Source organism: Neofelis nebulosa, chromosome 4 (genome assembly GCF_028018385.1).
Source record: "Neofelis nebulosa isolate mNeoNeb1 chromosome 4, mNeoNeb1.pri, whole genome shotgun sequence".
Classification (NCBI taxonomy): Eukaryota; Metazoa; Chordata; class Mammalia; order Carnivora; family Felidae; genus Neofelis; species Neofelis nebulosa.
In genome coordinates this window covers 22,551,456-22,576,001 of record NC_080785.1, presented here as the reverse complement: position 1 = coordinate 22,576,001, position 24,546 = coordinate 22,551,456, and the positions used below count along the sequence as shown (strand labels likewise).

At 44.3% G+C, this 24,546-nt stretch overlaps 1 long non-coding RNA gene across 1 annotated transcript; it reads right to left on the bottom strand.

The window, feature by feature from the left end:
- Nucleotides 1-13,312: 13,312 nt before the first annotated feature.
- Nucleotides 13,313-23,410, bottom strand: LOC131510960 (uncharacterized). The gene is made up of 2 exons (XR_009261269.1): nucleotides 15,473-23,410; nucleotides 13,313-15,236 (listed from the first exon to the last, which is right to left on the bottom strand). It is a non-coding gene; the product is annotated as an uncharacterized LOC131510960 (long non-coding RNA).
- Between the last annotated feature and the right edge of the window lie 1,136 nt (nucleotides 23,411-24,546).

The following is a 24,546-nucleotide window of genomic DNA, read 5'->3' as shown; positions in this document are numbered from 1 at the left end:
ATAATTTTCCAATTAAAAATATTTTTTAACTGGAAGACAAATTTCTGGGTAGGACTATTCGGATGGGCTAGATCTCTGAGGCTGCACTGCTTCCCTCTGTGAAGAGGAAGGTCGGAAGAAAGGATATACTTTGAAAACTGCATAGGAAAAGGCAGGTTGGACTTGAGTACTTCCAGAGACATGTGTAAGCCCAGAACAAGAAACAGAGTTCTGGAGAACTGAACGCACCACAGCGAGGAAGCATGGCCACACCTCTAGGTCCCATGGCTCACGTGGAGTCTTGGGAGTGCTGGTGAATACACTTTGATCCCATTTTACCAGCTAGCACTTGACAAAAGTTGGCAGACCAGAGTGTCTGGCCCTCTACACACCTTGGCTTTCAAGAAGAATCTGAGACAAGCAAAAGTCTTGTTGATAGCCAGATATGAGGGCTATGGTTAAGAAATCCCTGAGGGACTCATCGATTCAATTTAAACCAAGAGTTTTCTTTGTTCGGGTTACAGCCATTAACAAAGGCCAGATTTATACAAATGACTTAATGCCATATGCCAAAGGAACCAAAAATCGACACTTGAACAACTTGAGGGTTAACCACCCCCCACACCAAATAGTCAAAAGTCTGTACATAACTTCTGACTCTCCCAAAACTTAACTACTAATAGCCTACTACTGACCGGAAGCCTTATGGATAACAAACACCTATTGATTAATATGTACTTTGTAGGTTATATGCATTACATACTGTATTCCTAAATAAAGCAAGCTACAGAAAAGAAAATGTTATTAAAAAAATCAGTAGGAAGAGGGGGTTCCTGGCTGGTTCAGTCAGAAGAGCATGTGACTCTTGATCCTGGGGTCTTGGGTTTGAGCCCCACATTGGGTATAGAGATTACTTAAAAATAAAATCATAAAAAAAAAGAAAAGAAAATCATAACAAAATACATTTACAGTTCTGTACTGTATTTGTCAGAAAAAAAAATCCACATATAAGTGGATCTGCAAAGTTCAAAGCCAGGTTGTTCCAGGGCCAACTGTAGTTTTAAATTAATACCTATTCCTTAGTTGTGAAATACATGGCTTGAGCATGTGTGATAAGACACTAAAAGGGCTTCTGTTTGTCCTGCTGGGGGTCAATGACAGAAGTAAAAAGTCACATACCAGTGTGTATGAGAATTAAGGGGGTTTACCTGAGAGGCTTGGCCAGGATAGGAACCTCAGAAGGGTTAGGTCTACTAAAGCCTTGTTGGTGGACAAGCACTACCGAATCACCCCGAAGCTCAGCAGAAAAGTACAACACCCCAGAACTACCGAATCAGAACGTGCACTGTAATAAGTTCCCCAAGATTTGCTTGCACATGTAAGTTTAAGAAGTACTATATGGGGGGGAGGTAGGGAGCGCCTGGGTGGCACAGTCAGTTAACCATCCGACTTTAGCTCGGGTCATGATCTTGTAGTTCATGAGTTTGAGCCCGATGTTGGGCTCTCTGCTGTCAGCACAGAGCCTGGTCTGGATCCTCTGTCTTCCGTTCTCTCTGCTCCTCTCCCCTCACGCATGCTTGTGCTCACCCTCTCTCTCTCTCTCTCTTAAAAATAAATAAACATTAAAAAAATAAAAACGAAATAAAGTACTACACATAAGTAACCTACTTAAGTACAATCAGAAATACTATACTTCAGTACAGTGAGCTTTCTGTTCTCTAACTGTAACCAGATCTTTCTCCTAATCTGTCAGGTCTTTCTCATAAATTAAAATGCTCCTCAGATATTTCAAAGGAAGAGAAAGGCTATGACTCTCCTTGAGAAAATGACCTGACATTCATCAATCTGTATGACTGATTCCACACAAACTATGTCACAGTGGTTTTCCTTCATACATTTTAATACCATAGACGCTTTAAGTTTTGATTTCTGATTGTCCTGAAGTGACAACAACTCCCAGAAATTTTTAAAAAACCTCCTAAACTTAAAAAAAAATTGTCTTTAATTCTCTTTCCTCCCTTGCCACCCTTTCTATTTCTTTTTATCAAGCCATTAATGGCGTATTACAATGAATTCTTAAAATATATTAATGAGGAGTTCTAGATGAATACAACTTCCAAAACAAACATTTCTAACAAAATCTTATCCCTTACTCAATTGCCTCAAGCTCTGTAAATTCATCTTGTTGTTTAGATTTCTAAATCTGAGCTTCCTTAGAGCAAAGGACATACTTCCCTTTCGCTGGACTTGTGAACTATCCTGTGTTGGAAACCTGAATCACTCATTTCATAAAAATAGGAAATGAGCTACTCCTATATGCTAATGTGGCATGTTATCTTAGCAGCTCCCAATGAACCATGGGACTTCTGGTGCTCACATCTGTGTCGTGCCCTCCCACACAACTCTGGGCTGGGCTGATGGGGTGTACATGCAAGCATGACGCAAGCAGAAGCTTGGTAAATATTTGCACAGTGGGGCTTGTCCTCTCAAATATCTACCAATATGCGGCTCTCATATATAGAAGACCAAGCAAGCCAGGGAGAAAGAGGTCAAAACCTACCAGGTGATCCTATTAAGGTGGTTGGACATGAGCCAAGGTGTCTTGGATATTCCAGCCGCAGCCATCATCTTGTTGCAACCACTCTAGGTCATCAGAGAGACCAGCAGAAGAACCACCCAACTGAGCCCCAGCCGACTCACAGAGTCATGAGCAAATAAAATAATTGTGTTAATCCAGTAAGTTTTGGAATGGTTTGTTATGTAATTATAGATGACTCAAAGAACTAGGAAATTTATGTGGTCTATCATTTTATTATCTTTTTAAGTTTATTTATTTTGAGAGAGAGCAAGAGCCCGCTCATGCAAGTGGGGGAGGGGCCGAGACAGAGAGGGAGCTGTGCTATCAGCACAGACCCTGACACATGGCTCATCTCATGACCGTGAGAGCGTGACCTGAGCCAAAATCAAGAGTCGGTGTTCAACCCAAACACCCCTATATCTCCCCCTATATCTGGGTTAGAGTGCAAGAGTCTTATGAAAGAAATCTGGGGTGATTTTTTTCTACTTTCTGTTTCTGGCTGACAAAAGATAAGCTCATATACTTGAGAGAATATGTAATAAGTTCAAATGGGGTAAGCAGCTGAAGGTATCTTTTTCAAAGGATTAAAAAAAAGGAAATTAGTCTTTCGTCTATATCAATGTGGGGCTGAAGTACCACCAATGCAGAAGCAACGAGAAGAATATTAGGGCAACTGAAGACCCGAAAGTCAGTTTTCAGCACATTCCAAAGCACTGGCAGAAGCTGACACAGCACAGTCGGGGAAAGTAAGTCTGAGACTGAACTGAAGGTCTGACAAGTGTTGAAGCCTGGAAAACTGTACTCAGATTTCCATTCTAGATCTTCCACAACTGGAAAGATGGAAGAGATGAGGAGGGAAGAAGGGAGGTACTACAAGAAAACAGATGTGTTTACTGAGGAGTTCCAAAAGAGAGGAAATATGAATTAGATGGTCTCAGCAGAGAGTGATTCTAATCTACTTGAAATGATGTTTTTCAGATTACTAAAGCCCTTTTTACCGATTATCTTTTACCAAATTCACAATAACTTCCAAGGCAGAGAGATTAATGTGGGGAAGAGGAGTTCACAGACTCCTCTGAGAATCCCAAAAAAGGGTAAGGGCTTCAAAAATATGTAACTACATATGTAGTTTCACGGAAGGCCATCTATGGATTCCAGGTTACAAATCTATGTTCTCTAGTGAGATAGGTTCATTTCACTAATGAGCAAACACAAGTATTTAGAAACTGAGTTACCTACAATCATACAGCAAGTAATTGACAGGAACAGCACCATAACCCTAGAGCATACACCTCCAGGCTCTTGTTTCTGACTTTGTTTTACAACCAAAACAGGATTGCGAAGCCTGAGGAAAAATAAATTCTTCCCAATGTCCGATTTAAACAGTCTAAGAAATGGAGAGGCATATGAAGGTGGGGCAAAGAGGGCGAAGAGCCAGGAGAGATCAGCCCCTTCCTGGCTACAGGACCAGTAATGGGGTCGGTGGAACCTCACTGCTGTAACATATACCGGACATCTCCCAACAGCAAAGAAGTACCTGAACTCAAAATGCAGTTGCTGCTAAACAGACTTCTATATAGCCACGTGTCACCGGTTTTCTAGCTCTGAAGTAGACGGGTCTATGAGACGCTCTCTTGCGTCCCTCTCCAGCTCCTCCAGCCCTCCCTGCAGCAGCACAGCCCAGCTGTGGCTGAGGAAAAGCAGAGGGCGAACAACACAACTCAACTGAGCTCAGACCACTCCTAAAATTTTTCCAAGGAGACTGCAGTCACAGTGCCCTTAGGTAAGGACTCGAATACATTCCTATTGTGCGTATGGGTGGTTTTTCCTCACTGTGAAGATTTTCAACCTCTGAGGGGAACAGTTAAACCCGATTCCATTACTTAATCGATTCAGCAGTCTGAGCGGTAGTTCTCTGTGCCAACTGGGATCACTAGTGTTAACTTTGTCGACTGTAGACTCTACATTAAGGTCCACACTTGAATTTGGGTGATAACAATACCCAACAGGCATAAAGCATTTGATTTCATTTTTGGACGGTTTAGTATTACAGGCTTCTTTTATCCCCCATCTACTTCAAAGCATTTAGAAAAATCTGTGTATGGAAAGGACTAGGGAGCTATTCTGTATTATATTTTATTTTATCACCATTAAGCTGAAAACCTTCCTGCTGATGTATTTTTTACAGGCAGTTACCAAGTTAATTTTCCCCTTCTCCATGCCCATGGGAAAGGCACCTGATACAGTGCTATCAACTACCAAATTTAGAACGCTGGCGAAGTTGCTACCAAACTATTTTATCATTTCCAACATGCCTGGTGGCAACTACCACACTTGGACCAAAAGGAGTAGGTGGGTCATCCGAAAGCCCATACAGGCATGCAAGTTTCTGAGAAAAATACCGGCAGATGAGTAGAGACATTCATCTCCAATCTCAGTCCTTGACCAGGAAGTTCTACTGCACAACAATAGTTTTTGAAGAGACAAATCTTTTCAAGTACGTATCTTCCTCTCTAGCCTTCAGTAACATTCATTCAAGCCCTACCCATTCTCCTACCTTCTGCACAGTTGCCATCTTTTGCATTAACACTTTCCCTAAACCATCCATCCTTTCTCTGGGAGAAACCCATGAACTCCCATGGTACACCCTCTCCACTGCCCCAACAGAACCACAATTCTGCACCCTGTATGGTTTCATTTCTTCTTTAAGCAACATGAGCACAGGACTTGTGTGGTTTGGTCTCTGAGGGCCTAGCATCTTGCACATGCACACATACACTGTGTGTGTGTGTATGCGTGTGTGTGTGCGTGTTGTGTCTGGGGAGGACATGGGGGTACACATCTAGAAAACTGCGCATCTACTATGCCCCAAGCACTGTGTTTTACCTACACCACTGCTTTCTATCCCTACAACATCTCTACCAAGCAGTCGTTATCACATATACTTTGCAGATTAGGAAACTGAAATTCAGAGCAGTTAAGGCTTGGCCAGAATCGCAGAGCTGAGTTTCAAACCCAGGTCTGACTGATTCTAGGAGCCAATGCACTTATAAAGTTAATATCCAATACGCATTCAATAAGTCAAATAGTGGGCAGCATTTCTGTTCAGGGCATTGTGCTCAGAACTACTGGGGATCAAGATGCTTTCCGTCCAACAGCTGTTAGTAACTATGCTACAAAGTAGGAAGTGACACGGTCAAAAAGCAGGTATGCACAAATGCTACGGGTGTTCAGAGGAGCCGGAGATCACTTTGCTTTGGAGGTAGGTGGGTGAGTGAAGAGGGGTAGGAATAGAATGAAGATAATCAGAAAGAAGGCGCTGTGTTGCAACTGGGATTTACGCAGGCAGAGACGGTGGTAATAATACGTCAAAGATTAAACTGGGCTCACTCTACCATTCTTCCTAAAGCAGGAAAGTGGACTCCCAAATTACATCCAGTAAGACTGCATCCTTTGAGAGCACAGACAATTCCGTGTACCTGCTCTTTATGCAGTATCCATTCTGGAAACATTTGATATTTACTGTTGGCAGAAAGAATAAGAAAAGAATAGAAGGAATATGGGGTTCGTAGGATTCCTTAGAATATTTAATTAGCTCCCTCACACATTCCACGTACAGCCTAGTTTTACAACGCATATTAATGAACCCTCTTCCAGTCATTAACAGCCTCTCATTAAGTTGTACGTATTCTCCACCCAATCACATCTTCATGTGTACCTCGTGTTCACGACAGCCCCAATCACTGTCACAGGAGTTTTACTTCCAAAATTAAGTGCAAATGTATTTTAATCTATTTATCTGTACATCAAAGGATTTTCCTTTGGAAAAAGTTCTGTATTTAAAAACACATAAAATTGGGGTGCCTGGGTGGCTCAGTCGGTTAAGCACCCAACTTCAGTTCGGGTCATAATCTCGCAGTCCGTGGGTTCAAGCCCTGCATCCGCGTCCGTTCAAGCTGCGCGGACAGCTCGGAGCCTGGAGCTGGCTTCGGATTCTGTGTCTCCCTCTCTCTGCCCCTCCCCCACTTGTGCGAGCGTGCGCACTCTCTTTCTCTCACAACAATAAAACAGTAAAAAATTACTAAATAAATAGGTAAAAACACGTAAAATTAATGAAAGGCCCATCCACCTAAAAGGGAAAAGAGGCGCTATGTGCATGCAAAACAACATGATAGAAATATAAAAGCAAACATAACTGTTACAAAAAAATGTCAGATCCGCTCTAAAGGGGAACAAGTGTTCCTCTAATAAAGTGTTAGCAGAGAAAATTAGCCAGCTGCATTATGCCCGAAGCAATGAAAACCTGTTTCCTCCTTTCTTTCTTGTACTTTTGAAAAGACAACATGTCACAGCCAGACTTTTTTTTTTTTTTTTTTTTTTCATAACAGCATCCATTCTTGTGACAAATGTTTGCCAAGGTGGGGGGTTGGCAAGGGAGGAAGAGGAGGAGGAAAGAGGGGAATAAAAAGGCGAAGAAAACAGAAGCGAGAGGGAATGGGAATACGCCATCTGCTGACAAAAGGGAGAGAAAAAAGAGGAGACATCTGAGAGCACAGCCTGCAGACTAATGTGCTTGAGGAAATGCAACAAATCAGCTTGTCATTCACCTTCACAAAACAACATTTTACTATGAAAATATGTGAAATACACTGTTTCACTTTTGTGTATCTCGTGTCCTGAAAATTACTATTGCTGCTTGAATCAAAATAAAGACCACCACCATTCCCCAAGTGCAGAAAGAATTACACCCAAACTATTTTAAGCATCAGAGTAGTATCACACTGAATAAAACAGAAATATCCCAATGATGTTTCAGTTTACCCAGGCAGAACCAGCTGAGGGATGATTTCTTTGGCTAGAAGCAGTCAGTCATCGAAATTTTAAGTGAACCTGGGACAGAAGAAGACTACAGAATACTGAAGGAGGATCGTTATTTAGAAATACGATGTTGGACACTACTCACCACTGATTACGAGCTGGCCAAACAATGCATCAGTCACTCATTCTACGCTACAAAAAGGCATCAATGCTTATCAGAAGGAAAAACCTTCAGTGACTGTGAATGAAATCAAACTGACAAATCTCAGGGCTGAGGACAAAGGCAGAGGAAAGGGAAAGAGGGGTTTACTTGCACGCCCATCTTTAAGAAGTTGTTAACACGCTGGTTTTCTTTTCTTTTTTTCCATCGACCCAGCCACACCACACACGCACACACATGCACGTGCACCTGTTTCCATTTCTAACACACCCATATATTCCCTTGGGTTGAGAGCTGCTTTACAGGCAGCTTCCTCTAATAATGCAATTTTCGGTATATGGCACTTCTTAGCATTTAAGAAGAATGACTTGTGTATGCAGCACCTGAGGACCAGCTGGGCGCCACAGGACCTAAGTCATTAGTGAACATCACTGTGACTTTAGAAGTGGAGCGTGTGGTACAGAAGTTCTCATTCCACAGCACTTGGGGCTCATTAGTTCACAACACTAGTCCCTGGCATTTAACCTACACTTAACCTGCAATACATTGTTTTCATTGATTTATTTTTAATTTTTTTTCATGTTCATTCATTTTTGAAGGAGAGAAGAGACAGCGTGAGCGGGAGAGGAGCAGAGAGAGGGAGACACAGAATCCAAAGCAGGCTCCAGGCTCTGAACGGTCAGCACAGAGCCCAACATGGGGCTCGAACTCACAAGCTGTGAGATCATGACCCGAGCCCAAGTCAAGACACTTAACCGACTGAGCCACCCAGGCGCCCCTGTTTTCACTGATTTATTTTGTCTATATACTCCATTGTTTTTGCATTAAACAGAATTTAAGAAAGGTTGATATTTTGTTGCCAAATTAGGCAGTTTTGTGTTTTACTGTGGCCTTAGACTCTGGGTGTGCAATAGCTACAAAGGAGTTCAAGAAAAACTGACAAAGAACCATATTATAGAGAACGTACAATGCCTTTTTAGGTCATATTGTGGTAACTATGCTACTCCTTGAAGCAATTATGTCAATTTCTAACTGAACTTAATGTTGTGTTACCACAAATGAATGTCAGCTTGAGGGCTGAGAATCCCTAAGATTTTTCCTGTTGAAATTATTTAATTATCGACAACTTTTAAGAATTTGTCCTACAAAGCTTTTTTAGGACAAATAATCCATGTAAAGTTGGGGCTTATAAGATTTTTTTATTAAAAAGTTGTTTCTAATTTAAAAAAATATAAAACATCTTGGAGGAAAAAATGAAATGTGGATAGACCCTAAGACATTTTCACAGAAGAAAAACGCACTCAGGGCTTAGTGAGCTATGCAGTTGCTATAATTTAGAAACTTATACCTTAAAACACCAGAGTCCACAAACGTGCTCTAATGGAGGACTACAAAGGGCTAGGGGCATGGTACCAGTACACGGGTTTACAGAAAAGAGCCTTCATTAAGAGATCATGTACGGTGTGGTGCAGAGGGGCCTAGATAGCAGTCAGAAAAGCCTGGCTCTTATTCCCAGTCCTACCGCTAGCAACCTGGAACGTTCACCCCTGCATCGCTGCTTCATCATCTACAAAAGGAGAGACCTGATGTTCTCTCTGACTCCTTCCTACTCTGTGTTTCCATCAGCCTCATCAGCTAAGAGAAGAAACACACACACAAAACACGTATCTGCTGAGTACAGGATTCTAGATGCTTAACTTAGGACAATTAAATTATGCATTAACAACAACAACAACAACAACAACAACAAATGGAGGGCTCAGCTCAAACCACTATCCTAACTTTTTGGTGTTTACCCTTCCCATGGATATCTTCATATTTTTATACTTATGTCTGCGTCAATAAAAGCTAAAGGATGGGGTCTTCCTGAACTTGTCTCTTTAGGTACATGTTCCAAAGTTTCTCTAGGGGGTACACCTAGAAGGACGGTCTGCTCACATTAAACCCATCTACACACCTTCAGACCTGCGTTACTCACCCACCACAGCTTCTCGCATTGGAATTTATTCTTAATTCCAGTTCCTACTGATTCTGATCCATGTGGAATTTTTTCCTTCCAACTTGACACTCAACCCAGCTTTTGGTGTGTGACTTTGCTTCCCCCACTTTTTGATTAGGGATCATTAGGTACTACTCCAGCCATGCTGCCTCAATCCAACGCCGGCCTCAGGAGCTCTTCAGGTAGATGCATGCCGGCTGTGCCTGGTATAGGAGATGGCATTCCCACAGATACCCGTATCTTCCGATTTCAAAGGCCACCACTTGATACTTCAACAAGTATTTATTGAGACCTGGCAAGTACTCGCAGAGTCTGAGTATCATTTGATTTCCCTATATAGACTCAATGAGTGCTATTACATTAAAAGGCTTCAATGAACATTACAATTAACCAGCTGTCATGGGAAACCCCTATCTGTGAAGTCTGCTAACATTTCCAGGGAAGAGGATAAAGGAAACAGGTGTGCACAAGACAAGCAGGCAACCTTCCTGTCCCTACCATCCACCCTATTTCAGGTGTAGGCTAGATTTGGGAGATGAAGAGATTTTCTGCATAGCAATGAGGAACATGAACCTTGTTCCATCAGGTATCATCCTGCCCCCTTCTCCCACTTGAGGGGCCACTACTGACAGACAGTCAGCTATTACTTGTTATATCATGGCCCTGGCAACTCATTTGGTCTCTAAAACCATCCAGAATCTTCAGTCTCTGAATCTGTTACTTTATCTGTAAAAGGGAGGTGAAAGTTACCCACCTGCCAGCCTTGTTATAAAATTAAGTCAGAATGTATAGAATATACGGGGGGTCCTGGGTGTCTCAGTCAGTTAAACATCCAACTTTGGCTCAGGTCATGATCTCACAGTTCGTAGGTTTGAGCCCTACGTGGGGCTCTGTGCCGACAGCTTGGAGCCTGGAGCCTGCTTCAGATTCTGTGTCTCCCTCTCTCTCTACCCCTCCCCTACTCGAATTCTGTCTCTCTCAAAAAATAAACACTAAAAAAATTTTTTTAAAAACCACAATGTATAGAATATACATATGCAGTAGGGTTTCCGACCTCTCTCCCTGAATAGGGCTGTAGGACAAAACCAAGAACACAGGCCAAACTCGTCATAAGGCAGATGTCCACCCAAATAAAAAAGAACCTAATAATAATCAGAGCAATTCAAAGACAGAGGAGCAGTTAAGTAACAAAGTTCAAGCAAGAGTTGTCAGGCCTACTCAATCAAAATGATCTTTCATTAACCTTCTCCCTTCTGACAGAAGAATTACTCCAGTTCAAACAGGAGAAAATACTGTGGCTTTATTATTTTTCTCTAAAATTTAAGACTGTAGACAGTGGTTCATAAAAACATAATACTCAAAATTGGGGCGCCTGGGTGGTTCCGTTGGTTAAGCATCTAACTCTTGATTTCGGCTCTGGTCACGATCTCACGAAAGGTTTGAGATCGAGCCCTGCATTGGGCTCTGTGCTGACAGCATGGAGCCTGCTTGAGGTTCTCTCTCTTCCTCCCTCTCTGCCCCTCCCTTGCATGTGCACGAGTGTATGCTCGCTCGCTCTCTCGCTCTCTCTCTCTCTCTCAAAATAAACATTTTAAAAAAAGAGAACACTCAAAATTAATGCCACAAAAATTTATGACAGGTGAAATTATGACAATAAATAAAACAAAAAAAACCCTCTTGTATAATAAAAGAATCCAATTTCATATAGCAATTAATGAATAAGGGTCTAATAAGTTCACCATGAAAGAAAGAAAATCTAAATTAAAGCAAAATCATAATGTGGGCCCTAATTATGTCAATCCTCTTGGCCTTAGGAAGAGAAATTTCAAAAATCATTCTTTCCAAACCCTTCACGCCATGAAAAACATGGCGGTTAATGAGCAGCGCCGGATGGGCTCAAGGCACTGCCGATCTGTAAAGTATGGCGACAGCCGCGGCACTGTCTGTTCAGCTGTTCATTTGTTCTCGCTTAGGGGCCACCCAGAAGTAATCCACTTTCCGCATTCTCTTGCAGACAGAGCTTGGTGTAAGTCGTTCTTAGCCACACAAATAAAATGATTATTCACAGCAGTCCTGATCCGGGTTTTTGGGTTTCCTCTGTGGCACTTCTTTTACTGAGCAGCATCCATGCCTCCCCAGGCACTCCCTCTTCTGCTCATTTTCATTCCAATGCCAAACCTTGACAAGCATCAAACGTCAGTTCTTTTGCTCTTATCCATCCCAATCAGGAGGAAGCACTAAAAAAAAGGCTTGAAAGTAAGGAACTAAGTCCAGTAATTTCCACTAGGAACCAAGTAATGGCACATGAAGAGAGAGACCCTGGCCCCATGCTCACTTACTAGCTGTTTGGGACTCTGGCAAATGACTTAACCTCTTCTGAGGCAGCAAATGAAGAGGCACGATTACATGACCTAAACGGGCCTTTCAAGCATTAGAGTTTTGCTGCCATGAACTCGATACCAGCAGAGATGCACGACGCTTTCGAGAATATGGACCAGCAAATAAGAGCAAAGAGGATGCCAAGAAAAGTCCCATGTGGTTAGATGCAAATCCTACATTTTCTCAGGAATTCAACCTGCCCAAGCAGCCACTTCCAAGGCCACTGCTAACCGCTTACTGAAAGAATCATGAAGCAGTCTCCACAGGATGCTGTATTAAAAAAAAAAAAAAAAAAAAAAAAGTACAATTTCTATTTTCAAGGAAGTTTCAGAAACTGGGTTAAATCAAGTAGAATAGATTTCTCACCTTAGACTTTTAAAATGCTAAAAGCATGCTGTGAATTTCCAAGAGAGGTATTAGAACACGGCATTTTCCCAGAGTTCTTTTTTACACGGCAAATCCTGCAGGTACAGGGTTCCCAGGAATACACTCAAGACACTGCTGTTCTGACCAATTAAGTGTCCACTGTGAGACCGGAAAAATGAATGGACTTGAAGCATCGCCCGGGGCACCACCGGGAGCCCCGGCAGCAGGTCAAGGTCCCCCACCTACTGCAGGTTCTGCTGCCAACTCATTGTTTGCACCGCACCTGCTTTACCAGCCTCCCCAGACCTGCTGGTTCGCCCCTGCGCTCCTGCTGGCATCGGCTGCCAGCCTGCCCACTCCACCCTCGCCCCGCGCATGGCACACAGCCACCTCGCATCTCTGTTCTCCTGTCTAAATTGTGCAGAAAGGCTGGCTGTGGAGGCTGCCCCCGTGTGACAATCCGAATAATTCATAACCTTCATCCCACGAACATCCTAATTTCTACATTATCACGTAATAGAAATGGGGGTGGGGAATGTTCTGCAGTTGCTGCACAGTGATGAGAATTCTAAAAAAAAAAATCCCAAATTTTCTTAAAATTTCCTTCGGTGTAGACAGAACTGAAGAAACTGAATCACACAGTTTCTCTTCGAAATATCCTCTTTTCATAGAAATGTCCTAATTAGCAAATGACAATGAAGCAAACACTGGAAATGAGAAGAACAACACGGCTTTCTTTGAAATTAAGAAGAAACGCTTTTCTGATAAGTATTATTGACTGAGAAACAGTTAACATGTTTGTCAGTTTCAAAAAGCCACAAATGAATTTCTCTGAAAAACCCAACGTCTTTTTGAAAAAAATTCACAAAATTGGGGCTCTGCCAAAGCATGAATGTTACAAAACCATTGTGCCACATGCCCTTTATGTTCCACATTAATTACTAAAGCAAGGATTAAGCTCCTGGCGATCTGAAGTCAGAAAGATCAGACATGGATTCAAATGCTGGCTCTGATACGTGGGCAAGTTGCTTCGTTTTTATTCAACCTCCGTCTCCTAATCCCTTACCAAGGAACAAGAATACCAAGTTCACAGGAGTGTTAAGAGTTTAAATAAAATTGAATTTGCCTAGGAGATGAGGGACCCACAATAGTTAGAATTAGGTTTGGCTGAGGGTGTCTTCAAGCCCAAAGTAGTTGTGACCTAAACAGGAGAAGTTTCTTTCTTTCTCAGGCGAGTGTGGCCCTCTACTTATTTTACTGCTGTGACGTCAACTCCGTGGCTCAAGATGGCGGCATCCACATTCTAGGAAGCAGAATGGGAAAGGCATAAATAAAGAGAGGGCAGAGGGGGGACACATACTGTCCCTTAAGGAAGGTTCTAGAAAAGACCACATGATAATATGCCTCCCACTAACGAGAATTTAGTCATATGGCCATAAAGCAGCCAAGCACCCCCATATCAACTAGTGACTCTATAAAGATGGGTGTTATGGACACAGGGGACAACCCGCAGGCTTGGCCGCAAAACCCAGTAATGGCTCATTTCTCGTCTTGAATGGTTTTGTTGTCCGGCAGGAATGACACTCAGCCTGTACACAGTGGTACGGCCACACCAGTTGTGCAAGGCTGGCATCTATTCTGAATGTGTGAACTCCTGTGCTGTGCTGATCATTCAGTATTTTGAAAATTATCCTTGCCTTTGGGAAGTCATTGCCTCAAACTCCCACCACAAACAAGATTTCCTTTGGTTTTTTGGGTTTTTTTTTTTTTTTTTTAATGTTTATTTTTGACAGACAGAGCATGAACGGGGGAGAGGAGAGAGAGAGGGAGACACAGAATCTGAAGCAGGCTCCAGGATCCGAGCTGTCAGTACAGAGCCAGACGCGGGGCTCGAACTCACAGACCGTGAGATCATGACCCGAGCGGAAGTCAGACGCTCAACCGACTGAGCCACCCAGGTGCCCCAAACAAGATTTCCTTTGTAACGCTTGTAGTTTAGGGCATAATTTTTCCTTAACTAGTTTTCCCTTAGTTTGCTTTCCTGAAAAAGCACAAATCCCAGCCACTTGCTTTCATAGAAGAAGATCAATTCTGCTGAACTACAGGATTCTGTTTTCAAAACCTAACACTTGGTTTTGACTACCTGGGCACTCCATTTTTGATGTCACAGTCGCCTGGAAGCTGAAATATGGAGACGTGATGGTGGAGGAAAGGAGGTTTGTCCCTTGTGCCCACGCCCCACATTGTTGGACTGTCCCACCTCTTGGTCCCTGACAGAGGCTGTAAGCAAAGGACCGGGCAGTGTCGATGACCAAGTCCATGTTCAGTGTGTGTGTGACTTTTATGTGGGTGCCGTGTGCTGAATAAGCTGTGGTATGTCCCTATTCAAATTAAACTCAATTAACACCAGTATTCATCTTCCTGAAAGGCTGTAAATGAAGCAGGGTGCCCCAGACCTGGAACAACTTCTTTTCAACCTCATCTTTCTGGGATAATTATTTCCAAGAGTTTAAATCAGCATTTCCTAAGCCGTGTTCCATGCGAGTTAAGAGAGGTTGCGTGGAAAAAAAATAGTTCAGTACTATGAGTATTTTTTTCTCCTAAAATGTATTAAGTTATATGTAATAAAACAGTTGCAAACAGCTTTAATTACTACAAAATAACCAGCCTGTGAGAAATGGTCTGCCTAGCCCGGGTCCTGGCATGCCAGGAGGCCTCACGAGGTTTCATCTGATGGTCACGTGAAACTTCAGACCAGCCCTCTGCCCTATAAATCTATGTAATTCCTTCTGTCCTAAGTGACCCTTACCTTCTAAACCATCTATTCTGTATCCCGCACATTTTAAGGATGTATTTTGCTTTTTTCCTTCATTTTATTTATTAATTTTTGTATTAACATAAGCACATAGTCACAAGGTACATAAAGGGCAGAGAGCAAAAAAGTCATTCTATCATACCTGTCTCCCTCTTTTTTTTTTTTTTTCAACGTTTTTTATTTATTTTTGGGACAGAGAGAGACAGAGCATGAACGGGGGAGGGGCAGGGAGAGAGGGAGACACAGAATCGGAAGCAGGCTCCAGGCTCCGAGCCATCAGCCCAGAGCCTGACGCGGGGCTCGAACTCACGGACCGCGAGATCGTGACCTGGCTGAAGTCGGACGCTTAACCGACTGCGCCACCCAGGCGCCCCATACCTGTCTCCCTCTTACACCATCTCCATTCCCACAGGGAACTATTCTTCCTGTTTCCTATGAATCTGTCCAGATTACATATTTCCTAACATAAATGTCAACATAAATACATCTATTTTCCACAAAAGGGTGCATTTCCAATAGTCTGTTCTTTTCTCGATTTAAAAAGTTTAAACATAATACGTTGTCAGCACCCACAGTAACTGAACAGTTTGATACTAAACACTTTTATTGCAAGTTGAGCAGTGACACCTACTGTATGTATAGATGCAGTTTAATAGCGTATATGCGTTGCCAATTATCAAAATAATATTCTAACCTTGCAATGCTATCAGTACCAATATTCTTTCCCACAATTAACTTACTACGGAACACTAATTCTCAAAGATAGTAGGAGGACATGCGTCTTCAAAGGGGAGGATGAGAATCTTGACCGGGAAGGGCACGGAAGTGCGAGCTCTCCAGTCACTTCCACAAATTCTCAGACATCCTCCTGGACAGAGTCCCCCACCCTCTACCTGTGGAAAAATCACTGCATTTAAATGAGAAATGGACTTGAAGAAAGTTTCTTTTTTTTTTTTTAACCTTTTTATTTATTTTTGAGACAGGGAGAGACAGAGTATGAACAGGGGAGGGTCAGAGAGGGGGAGACACAGAATCCGAAACAGGCTCCAGGCTCTGAGCTGTCAGCACAGAGCCCGACGCGGGGCTCGAACTCACGGACCACGAGATCATGACCTGAGGTGAAGTCGGACGCTTAACCGACTGAGCCACCCAGGCACCCCTTGAAGAAAGTTTCTTCCGTGAAATGACAATGTTCCAGATCCACGCTATCCACCAGCCACACGTGACTAATGGACATTTGAAATGTGGCTAGTACAACTGAGGAACTAAATGTTTAATTTCAATTTAAATAACCACATGTGCCTAGTGGCTACCATTTTGGACAGTGCTGGTCTACTGAATAGTGAGCATACTAAACAGGAGAAGGTTATAATCCCTGTTACAAAACAGAAATAACAGCAAGTGTGTGAGTGTGAGTGTGTGTGTGTGTGTGTGTGTGTGTGCGCGCGCACGCAGGTGTGTATGTCAATCTACACGGTAGATTAAGCTCAAACTACAGCTCCTGAACCTTCTTTCTTTACATACCCATGGCTGAGTGGACGATTTCCAAAATTAATTTGTTTTGTTAAAATTGGAACAAGCATTAGGATGTGTTGCGATTACCTCTAAAATCTGAAATTAAAAGATTTTTAATGTACTAAAACTCTATGTTTGATTATGCACCCTGTTTTAAAATTTTCCTGGCATGATGCTGTGTGTGGATCACACCAAATTAACAGTTTCTCTGTTAGGTGGAAAAAACAAATTGCAGAAGAGTATGTACAATATTATGCCAACTGCACAGATATGTGTATGTGTGTGTGCATGCACGTATATATAACACACACACACATTTGTATATGAATAGAATTCATCTAAAACAGTGCCATTCGATAGCACATTCTGTGATGATGGAAATGCTGTCTATTCTGTCCAACACGGTTGCAGCTAGTCATGGCTACTGAACACCCGAAACATAGCCAGTATGTATGACTGAGGAATTGAGTGTTTAGTTGTACTTAATTGTAATTGAGTAAATTTGAAAAGCCACAAGTGGCAAATGGCTGCCTCATTAGACGGCACAGGTCTAGGGGCGCCTGGGTGGCTCAGTTGGTTAAGCGTCCAACTCTTGGTTTTGGCTCACGTCATGACCTCACGGTTTGTGAGTCTGAGCCCCATGTCAGGCTCTGTGCCGACAGCACGGAGCCTGCTTGGGCTTCTCTCTCTTCCTCTCCCTCTCTGCCCCTCTGCTGTTCTCTCTCTCTCAAAATGAAAAAATACACGTAAAAAAATTTTTTTTTAAAAAAGAAACCATGGGTCTAGTAGAATAAAACCCAAGCTTTCAAATGGATACCTCAAAGGGGTTACTTCTGGAGGGAGAAAAGTAAACTTTTACTTAAACCTTACACACCGCTGTAGCGTTTGAATTTAATTATTTAGTTTTGTACACCTGGCGTGCATAGCTCACGAAAGAAATAAATCGGAAGGGAAGGGGTTTCATCTTGGGCTGCTGTAACAGAACACCGCAGTCTGGCTAGCTTAAACAACATGAACTTATTTCTCCCAGTTCTGGAGGGCATGGAGTCCAAGATCAGGGCGCCAGCAGCGCTGGGCCCTGGTGAGCGCTCTCTTCTTGTGCGGGTGGCCGCCTTCTCACTGTGTCCTCACGGGGCACGAGGGGAGAGAGCTCTGGTCACTCCTCTTCTTACATGGACACCAATCCCATCACGAGGACCCCGCTCTTATGACCCTCAGATAGAAGCCGAATCACCCAAAGGCCCACCTCGTAACCCTGTAACGTTGGGGTCAGGTCACACCCCACAACGGATCTCTCAGCAAAAGGTACCGGCTCTACCTTCAGTGTCCCCAATCCAACCACCTCTTACAACCCCCACTGCTACCAACCCAGTCTTCTCAGCCACCACCTCTCACCTAGACCACGGCACACATCCACTCCTGGCCCCTGACCCCAGCCCCACAGCATCCAAAGTGACCTTTTAGGAATGAAAAGTCCTAGCACATCTTTCCCTCTGGAGACAGGCTCCCCCATGCCACTGGGAATCAAATCCCAAGTGCCCACCACGTAGGCCTTCTGTGGTACCTCTCCCACTTCATTTCTGAACGCTCTTTCCTTCGCTGGCTGCTCTGCTCCAGCTTCAACCCTGCAGCCAACGGAGCTGTTCCTCTGACATGGCTCACGTTAGGTCTCCGAAAGTGCAGTTCCCGGTGCCTGGAAGGCCCTTCCTTACTTCATTCAGTGCTACAGACTGAACGTTCGTGTTCCCCCAGGACTTCTGTGTTGAAACCCTAATTCCCAATGTGACAGTATTTGTAAATGGGACCTTTTGGGAGTGATTTGGTCACGAGGGTGGAGAATTAGTGCCCTTGCAAGAGAAGACACACGAGAAATGGTCTCTCCCCGCTCCCCCCCCACCCCACCCCCCGCCATGTAAGGACGTAGCAAGAAGGCAGCTGTCTGAAACGGGGAAGGGCGTTCTCACCAAGAAGCCTACCCTGCTGGCTCCCTGATCTCAGATTTCCAGTATCCAAAACTGTGAGAGATAAAAGTCTATTGTTAGGCCACCCAGTTGATGTTATTGTCACAGCAGCCCAAACTGAGCAAGACACTCAGGTCTCTGGTTAAATTATGACCTCCCCGGTAAGACCTGATGACTTAGCTAAACAGCAACATACCCCCCACCCCATCACCCCTACCCCTTTATTCAGCTTTACCTTCCTCATGGCATTTATCATCATCTGACAACACATCCCATGTTCACTGGCTTACCGGGCACCTCCCACACCAGAACAAAAGTTCAAAGCGGGCAGAGAGCTGAGTGATGCCAGCAAGATGGCGACATAGGTTGTTCCTGACTTCACACCCCATGACAACAACTAACATCTGTTCAAGAACAAGACACCACTGAGAGAATCCCGGAACACAGGGGTGAGGCTGAAGTGCCCCCTGCACCTCAGAGACCAAGCCAGACTGCATCAGAAGGAGAAGAGAAGCAGCCACATGTTGACCACGCTGCCCCGCCCCCGGTCCAGTGCAGCCCACGGAGAGGTCTCCTATGGGCCACCAGTTCCTCCAGTGGGAAAAGAGAACCCAGGAGGGACAAACAGCACGCCCGGCCCTGTGGGTCACTTTTAGGAGCCCCCTACTGTGATCTCCCACCACGAGGATCGCAGGGGAATCTGAGGGGCTCAAACACTGGGACTCCGACTGTGATGGAGGCTAGGGCAGGGGCTTCCAACAACCAGCACAAGGATCTTGACAGATGGAAGTTCATACCTGCAGGGTCCTAAGAGTAATCCCAACCAGTGGCTTTGCTCATCTGCAGAACCAAGTTGGGGGCGCACCCTGACTGGGGAACTTGGCAGGGTGCAGATCTGCCTGACTCGGGTCCCCAGATGAGGAATCTTTCCACCCCAAGAGCCCAGTTCGCCCACACCCAGGGACCTGTGGAAAGGGTCTTCCAGACCCTGGACCAGAGTTGTGACCAGAGTGCTGGGGACAACTCCTGGAAGCTGTGTAGCCCAGCAACACTCTGGCTGAGAGGCAGAGGTTCTGAGAGGCTCACCCCCAGAGCAAAGCCAGTACCAGGTATGGAGGCAGGGGAATGAATTCAGAGCCAAGGCTGAATGTAGCTTCTGGCCCCTCCCAACCAGAGTGCCTGTCTGGGGAAACTGAATTAGTCTAGAGTGGACCTTCCCGCTCCTGCCCAGGCAAGGGGGCTGGGGCATAGCTTCGCACACTGTGAAGATGGTCTTCTGGCCCCATCTGACCAGAAGGGCTGGTGACAACTCCTGGAAGCTGTACAGCCCAGCACAGCTCAGGCCAAGAGAAGAGCACTCGGAGTCAACAGTTTGCAGAGCAAAGTCAGAGACCCTATTCGGCCAGGGAACTTGGGGGTACAGATCAGCTCCAGTGAAGACAACAAACAGAGCCTGACTGGTTTTACATTTACTTCTCCCACTGTGCCCAGGCAGGGAATTCACAGCCCTGCTCATGGCTGAATACAGCCCTCAGGCTGTCCCACCAGGGAACCTAATGGGAGCACCTGGGAAGCTTCAAAGCCCATTCAACAGCTCTACATACAACACCACCTGAACAGAGAGCAAAGCCCACGGCTTCTCCTGTTGGTAGAGCAAAACAGGTGGCCTCACCTAGGCAGGGAATTCAGGCACACTTTGGGCTGATTTAGGTCTCCAGGCAATGAGGTACACGGGCCCTGGGGCCCTTCCTGCTGCCCTGCCAGAGCAGGGAAGCTAGTTCACAGACCCATCTAAGACTCAATACAGTACCCAATTCCGACCATTTCTGACCAGAGAATCTAGGCAGTAACAGAAACCGTCCTACGGCCTCTCTTGCACGGGAACTAAGCCAGCAGTCCTACCCAACTGTTCTCAGCCAGTGACAGACACCCCCAACCCACATTCTCAGAGCTTAAACAGCTGCCTCCCCCCAAAATAGACCATAAGAGCAGGTCCCACCTGCCCCAAGATATTACCAGCAGACACACCCAGTAACTCAAATTGAGGTGACTGGTGAAGAATTCTCTCTGCCAGAGCAAATCTGAAAAGTCTGGAAGAGGAGCCCCATTATTTAAATATGCTGATATCAACATAAGGAATCGATGATCATGAAAAATCAGGTAAATATGACACCATGAAAGGTAAATAATAAGCTCCCATTACTTACCCTAAAGAAACAGAGATCTATGAACTGTTAGCCAAAGAATTCAGAGTAATTGTCTTGAAGTTTAGTGAACTTCAAGAAAATACAGACAGCTACACAAAATTAGGAAAACACCACATGAACAAAATGAGAATTTTGATAAAATAGCAACTATCAGGGGGAGGGCCTGGGTGGCTCAGTCAGTTGAGCATCCGGCTTCGGCACAGGTCACGATCTCATGGTTTGTGGGTTCAAGCCCTGTGTCGGGCTCTGTGCTGACAGCTCGGAGCCTGGAGCCTGCTTCAGATTCTGTGTCTCCCTTTCTCTCTCCCCCTACCCCGCTTGCCACTCTATCTCTGTCTCTCTCAAAAAATACATGAACATTAAAAATAATAATAATAATAATAATAATAATAATAATAAAAAGAAGAAGAAAATAGCAACCACCAAAAAAATAAAATAAAAACAAACCCAAAACCTAGAGTTAAAAAATACCTAACTGGGGGTGCCTGGGTGGCTCAGTCAGTTGGGCTTCCAACTCTTGGTTTCCGCTCAGGTCATGATCTCACGGTTCATGAGTTCGAGCCCCACATCAGGCTCCTCACTGACAGTGTGGAGCCTGCTTGGGATTCTCTGTCTCCCTCTCTCTCTGCCCTTCCCTTGCTCACTCTTTCTTTCTCTCAAAATAAATAATAAATGAACATTAAAAAAAAAAAGAAAAACACATAACTGAACAAAAGAATTCAGTTTTGAAAGTAGACTCAACCACACAGAAAGAAGAATCCATAACCTGGAGGATAGGGCACTGGAAATTATGCAGTCAGAGGAACAAAAAGAAAAAAAATATAAAAGACTGAAGGAAGCCTATGGGAAGACAAGGAAAGGATTTTAAGAGCAGCAAGAGAAAAGAGAGAAGGTACATACAAGGGAACCCCCAAAGGGGCTCCTGGGTGGCTCAGCTGGTTAAGTGTCCAACTCTTGGTCTCAGCTCAGGTCTTCATCTCAGGGTTGTGAGTTCAAGCCCTGAGTTGGGTTCTGCATGGGACATGAAGTCTACTTTAAAAAATAAAAAAGGAACTCCCATAAGACTATCAGTGAATCTCTGAACAGAAACTTTTCAGGCCAGAAGAGTATAGTATATTAAAAATACTGAAAGAAAATAACTATCAACCAAGAGTTCTGTACCTGGCAAAGCTGTCCTTCAGAAATGGAGGAACACTTTCCAGAACGAACAAAAGCTGAAGGAGTTCATTACCACCAGACCTGCCTTCCAAGAAATGCTAAAGGCAATGCTTTGAGTGAAAGGAAAAGAATGCTAATTAATACCAACAAAAAAACAACACAAAAAGGTAGTGTAATCCTCACTGGTAATGGCAAATATACAGTCACAGATTCTGCTGGCAAGATGCTAACAGTGGTGCATAATTCACTCACCAACTCCAGTTTAAAAGTGAAAAAAAAAAGTGGGCAGAGGTGCTGTTTGGTGCCCTGTTCTATCCCATGTCCAGCACTCAGAGCAGTGCCTAGTGGGCAGCGATGCTGAATAAACCACTGAATAAATTCACTAAGTAGTTCTCACAGAACCATTTCTTAGAATAGTGAACCGGCTGTCTGGAGTGAAGCAATAAAAACAAAAGGAGTCAAAGTGGGAGAGAGGGTGGGAACTACATTGATCAGAACATAGGAAACTGAAGCTAGTCCCTTAGAAAGAACCGAGGCCCCGTTCATGTCAGCACCCCAGGCCCAGCCCAGGATGTGAGCAGTTTAGGCTCCCAGGAAGGATGAACACAGGTGCTGGTCTCAGGCTAACTGCAAGAGATAAAATTGTACCATTAACAGTAACACTGTTCTCTTCAGTGATCCAGAAAGTAGTTCCTTTATACCCTCTGTGACAAATAACCCTATTTTTTTTCTCCTTCGGCTGTAAAGTACTTAAAATTTCAAACCTATAGTGAAGTAGAAGTTTGAATCTGGCTCTTAAGAAGGTAACAGAGGGGCGCCTGGGTGGCTCAGTCGGTTAAGCATCCAACTTCGGCTCAGATCGTGATCTTGCTGTTCGTGAGTTCGAGTCCTGCATCAGGCTCTGTGCTGACAGCTCAGAGCCTGGAGCCTGCTCCAGATTCTGTGTCTCCCTCTCTCTCTTTGCCCCTCCCCCACTCGTGCTTTGTCTCTCTTTCTCTCTCTCTCTCTCTCTCTCTCTCTCAAAAATAAACGTTAAAAAAAATTTAAGAAAAAGAAGTTAACAGGGAGGCATGTAAGATATTCTTGTAAGAATATCTTATGCATCAGAATCCTAGTGATAACAAATGCACTGTAAACTGAATAAGGTAATATAATTTCAGGCAATGCCACTGAAATAACGGAAGAATAAAAAACACTACGACTAATGGTTTCTAGCTAGTTAGAGTTCTCCCCATGCCTAATATTCAATGTGTTCAGAGTCTATTATTAGACCTTCAATTCTACTGTTCAGGGTCAGCCCTCCAACAGAGGCAGTGTGGCAGAGGAGGAAAACTGTATTCACAGTGAGCTTTTGCAGCTCAAATGTCGGGCTGTCTTTCCCACTGGGTAACTTGCTGTTTAAGTGACCTTGACCAAATGATGTCACCTCTCAGAACCTCAGTTTTCAGCTCCGTAAAATAAAGGCAAAAAAAAAAAAAAACAAAACAAAAGGAAAAAAAATGAGCAGCTTCACAGGATTTTTTAAAGATTGTATGAAGCGATGTAAATGAAATGCTCAGCCTACACTTTAACAGTCTTCATCATAATACACTGGAATGACACATCTCAATGTTTCTCTCCTATGATCACCAGAAAGGCAGCTCTGTCATTGTCCCAGTGCTTACAGCCTCCCCAAGGGACCAGCTCTGGAACTAAACAGTGAATTAACCGATGATCAGTGTCTACTAAATGTTCCTATCTTTACGAAGAAATAATACAAAACAAGGGAAAGGGGCGTGGAATGAGGGAGTAAGGAGCCATGCAGAGGCAGCAATTAGAAGGAGCAACAGGGGAGTGGGCAGCAGCCCTCCAGAGCAGGTCAGAGAATGAGTACAAAGAAGTGTAAAGAAGAAGGTCTGGGGGGTGCCTGGGTGGCTCAGCTGGTTAAGCACTAGACTTCAGCTCAGGATGTGATCTCACGGTTTGTGGGTTCGAGCCCCGCGTCGGGCTCTGTGCTGATAGCTCAGAGACTGGAGCCTGCTTCGGATTCTGTGTCTCCCTCTCTCTCTGCCCCTACCCCGCTTGCACTCTATCTCTGTCTCTCTCAAAAAATACATAAACATTAAAAGAAAAAAAAAGGTCTGGGGTCCACTCGGCAGAAGCAGGAGCCAAAACGCTCGCCTCACTACACCTCGATAATCTGCAAAGGCACCGGGGAGCCACCGAAGAGGACACATGCAGCACACTGTAATAGTAGCAAAACCCACCTATCTGGGAAACTCCTGCCTATTTCTAACCTGAAAGATGTCAATCACACTCTCCCCCACGTGCATGCAGAATAAACCCTGGGGGACTATTTCTGCAGAGGGCAGAACCATTCAGCAGCCGAGGGAGATGGCTACTGAACACGGCTCAGCACACGGTAGCCAGATCACAGAGCCGAGCCCCATGGCCGCACGAGCACGCACACACGCAGGCACACAGCATGAGTGCACTAGGGGCCTGCCCCCCTACAGTAAATCCCAGCTTTCTCCAGCAGAAGGCAAAGGACGGCAGTGTGAAAATGTTTTACTGTACTTGAAAAAGGAAACAGACATCTTGTAGTTGCCTTTTGACAGAAGTCAGCTTGACA